Here is a 4,543-nt window from a genome sequence, read left to right as displayed (position 1 = left end):
GAGCTAGTCGGAATGAAATTGCTAGTTTGCCCTCGTGGGAAGCGTTGATTTGGATTGGGCTTGGGATTTTACTTCGTTAGCGGGTGGGCTTTTGATTGTAAGATCTTTATTCCCCTGGACTTGTTTGTCATCACTAATGGTGTGTTTGGGTGGGGGTTAGAGAATAGTAGGGAAGGTGATTTTTTACAAAACTTTTGTTAGACTTGCTGCAACAGGTAGGGAAATAGGAGTCTTTTGGCTAGAGTAGGAGGGGAATGAGGGTGGGGAAATTGAAATACCAGAGCAGGTGGGGAAAATTTCCCCCCTGGTTTTTCTGCAGCGTGGGGCCCACGGTGGGCTGTCACATTTTTTAAAAAAAAATAGAAAAATGCCTGACCAATCAGGCCTAGATACGTGGCAGCATGCATGGCTATGCATGGCTAATGCCATGCATGCTGCCACGTATCAAGGCCTGATTGGTCGGCATTTTTTGATTTCTTCCTTATTTTAATTATTATTTTTGCAGATAAATACTATGAATTAAATTATAATTTTTATACCATTAATTATCATTTTCCATACTCTATAAATAGAGACTAACTTTGTGTCATTTGGACACCAAAAAAAATCTGAGTTTCTACACTCTTTTTCTTTCTTTCTTGTTTTTCAAACTAGTTTGTTCATACTTCTTCTTCATGGATCCTTCACAAAACTATCCTAATTTTTCCTACAACTACAACTTTCCTAACCAACCTCAAAATACCCAACCTCAACATCAAAATCCAAATATGCAACGCCCCGAAAATACTCAAAATACGGGTATGCAGCCCAATTTTCAAATGTCGTATATGATGCAACCGAATTTCGGCATGCAATATCATTATCTTCCTTACAGTTATCCTCCAGTTCCGGGAAGCAGCTATGTTCCATCCCATATGAATTGTCCTAACACGGAGTCGAGTGAGCCAGTGACACCTCGGTTTAGCAGCGGATCTACAGATATCCCAGAATTTTCCACCCAAATGTCTTCGGGAAATGTTGGTGGGGATACTCCCCATAGTTTTCTGCCTCCAACCCAACAATCAGCAAAGAGATCAAGTTACGATAGTTGGAGCACCGAAGACAACATACTTTTACTAACTGGTTATTTTCACGTTAGTAATGATAGTGAGTTGGGGAACAACCAAAAGGGTGAAACTTTCTGGGGTAAAATTACACAGTACGTGAATGAGAACGCCAAAAGTGGAAAGGAGAGGATTGTGTCTCGGTGCCATAGTCATTTCAAAGACATCAACAGAAAGATATCCAGTTTCATTGGCTGCTACAGTACTGCATGTAGGGAGAAGCGTAGCGGTTGGTCCGATGAAAACTACATATCCAAGGCAAGAGAGTTGTACTTTGAGAAAATAGGTACGACGTTTAATTTGGTGGATGAGTGGAAGGTGGTTCGTAATCAACCCAAATATATGACAGGAGGAAATGCATCCGGTAGTAGTGGCTCTAAAAGAAAGAGTAGTGGTGAGGATGTTGAATCATCAACTCCTACCCTTGTACGTCCAGAGGGTAGGGACGTGGCAAAGAAGAAAGCTAGAGCTTCCTCTAGTAAAACATCTGTTTCAAGGAAATCGAAGGGGGCAATTGAGGAGGACTTATCTAAAAGCTAGTTAGTGCTCATGAAAAATTTGAAGAGAAAAGATCAAGTACTGCTTCAGCTATGAATAACCTGGCTCATTCCAAGAATATGGAGATGTGGTTATTCTTGAAAAACAAACCAGATCGTGACGATGAAGATGATGAAGCTTATAATATGTTGAGGAAGGACCTGTTTGGAAAATAAGACCTTCTCAAGAAGTTATGCTTGTGTGTTTTCTTTCTGAAGTTTTTGTGTGCCGTGTGTTTAATTTTGGAGTTGTGTGAGTGCCTATGTTTGTTGAATGTATTAATAAAATTATTGTTTATGTTTGAATAAAATTGTTGTTTATGTTTGAATAAAATATCTGTTTATGTTTCAATAAAGTCGATTGATAATGACTTCTCACTGCATAATAGTACAAAAGATACAATTACTACTCACTGCATAAACAAACAAATGTTGAATTGACTTCTCACTACAAAACAATACAAAAGATGAAATGACTACACCTGCATAATAATACAAAATATGAATTGACAACTCTTTGCAGATGCATGCCCTACGACACATGTCTCTGATGTTGCATGCCCTAGAACACATGTCTCTGCAACTGCATATGAATTCAATTATTTGAACAACTACCCTTCATTATATAAACTGATCAAATGCACATCATAAGTATACCTATCAACATTTCTAAAATCATATCATCCAATGGATCCAACCCTAAATGAGTTTAGTCTAGAAGAGTTCCAACAACAATGGGAAATAGAAGAAAAAATACTTGATAGGCAGCGAGAACTTCTTGAAGAATTGCAAAGGAGAAGCGAACAACCACATAAGAGGAAATCCATATATATAGATCATCATGCAGCGCATGAGAGACTCATGGCCGACTACTTTGCCGAGTCATGCACTTACACTGACGCCCAGTTCTGATGCATGTATCGAATGAAAAGGCCTCTCTTTCTACGAATTGTGGACTCTATATCAAATTACGACGATTACTTTACACTACGGCGCAATAATGCTGGCAAGCTTGGGTTAACGCCTATCCAGAAGTGTACGGCTGCCATACGCATGCTCGCATATGGAGTCGCAGCCGATGCTTGTGATGAGTACGTGAAGATAGGAGAATCCACTGCTATCGAGTGTACTCGCAAGTTTTGTGAAGGGGTAATAGAATTGTTTCAAGATGAATACTTATGACGACCAAATGTGGAAGACTTGCAGAGGTTACTCCAAGTTGGACAGGAATGTGGATTCCCAGGGATGATTGGAAGTATCGATTGCATGCACTGGCAGTGGAAAATTTGTCCTAAGGCTTGGCAAGGGCAATTTACTAGTGGACACAAGGGGACGGCAACAGTTATCCTCGAGGCAGTTGCGTCATATGATTTGTGGATATGGCATGCTTTTTTTGGGCTTCCTGGTAGTTTGAATGACATAAATGTACTAGATAGGTCACCGGTTTTTGACGACATTGAGTCGGGTGAAGCTCCAAGGGTAAACTTCACCGTGAATGGGCGGCAGTACAATCTTGCGTACTATCTTGCCGACGGAATCTACCCTAAGTGGCCTGTCTTCGTGCAGTCAATTCAAATGCCCCAAGGCAACAAACATCAATTTTTTGCCAAACCACAGGAATCATGCAGGAAGGACGTGGAACGCGCATTCGGGGTTCTCTAAGCACGGTTTGCTATTGTCCGCCAACCAGCTAGAATGTGGGATCTTGATGTCTTAGGAAAAATAATAAGGGCGTGCATTATTTTACATAACATGATAGTAGAGGATGAACGAGATACGTATTCGCGAAACTGGGAAAATATCGACTTTGAACCGTCGAACAATTCTAGCTCTACCGCCTCTTTCAATGTTCAAACAGACGTGTTGCCGGAGTTTCAAGTCCATGTTCAACACCGATCTGAGGCAGATAATCAGACTAGAGCGGAACTACGAGATAAGACCCAACATATTCAGCTGAAGAAGGATCTCATCGAGCACATTTGGCAGAAATTTGGAATAACCTCCGATTAGATTTACCAATTTAGTGTGTGTTTTCTTTAATGTTTTCAATAATTTGGGTGTGTTTGGTTTTCCGTATGCTTAATAAAATCGTGTGTTATTTTATGTTAATTTAAAAAGAAAATTAAATTAATAATATATTAAATATTATATATTATTTATTGAATTATTAATAAATTATAATTATAATTATAATAAATATATGAGTTATACTAATAATAATAATAGTAATATATATGAAATAGGAAAAATAATGAATAAATATGGTAGGGTATATGTTGAAGTGATGTGGTTATGGTGGGTCCCAAATAAAGTAAAAAACTTTCTGAAAAACTAGCTGCTGCAGAGTTGATAGGGAAATGGAGTTTATTGAATTAAATAAAGTGATGTGGCAGTGGAGATGGTCTTAGGGAGTTTTTTTAAGGGGTGAAATGATGGAAGGGAAGTTGAAATTTAGTAAGATTTTTCTTTCCTCTAAATTAGGCATTAGAGGGAGTAAAGAAAATGGGTGTAAATTTTTACAAGATGGAAAAACAATTTTACTCTTATAATTTATTAATTGATAAGATATCTTAATAACATGTAAGGGTGTTTATGTAACTTTATATATACTCACTTCACTTTCCTCCCCTTTATTAAAAGAGTCCCACTAGGGGCACACCTCTAACCACACATCCAACCACACTCCCTCTCTCTCTATAGTGGTAGTGGGCCATGCATGATATTTTAAAAAAATATCATGCAGGGCCCACTACCACTATAGAGAGAGAGGGAGTGTGGTTGGAGGTATGGTTGGAGGTGTGCCTCTATCATTATTTTTATTAAAACTCCCAAACAAGGTAAATTAAGTTTACTTATGTTCTCCTTACTAAACTCTCGTAGGATTTTTACTCTCGTAGGATTTTT

General features: G+C 38.5%; 1 pseudogene; it reads left to right on the top strand.

Moving 5' to 3' along the window:
• Positions 2,564-3,787, top strand: LOC109835480 (annotated as a pseudogene).

Source organism: Asparagus officinalis, chromosome 3 (genome assembly GCF_001876935.1).
Source record: "Asparagus officinalis chromosome 3, Aspof.V1, whole genome shotgun sequence".
Classification (NCBI taxonomy): Eukaryota; Viridiplantae; Streptophyta; class Magnoliopsida; order Asparagales; family Asparagaceae; genus Asparagus; species Asparagus officinalis.
The sequence above is the reverse complement of the archived record's forward strand: the minus strand, read 5'-3'. Positions and strand labels throughout refer to the sequence as shown.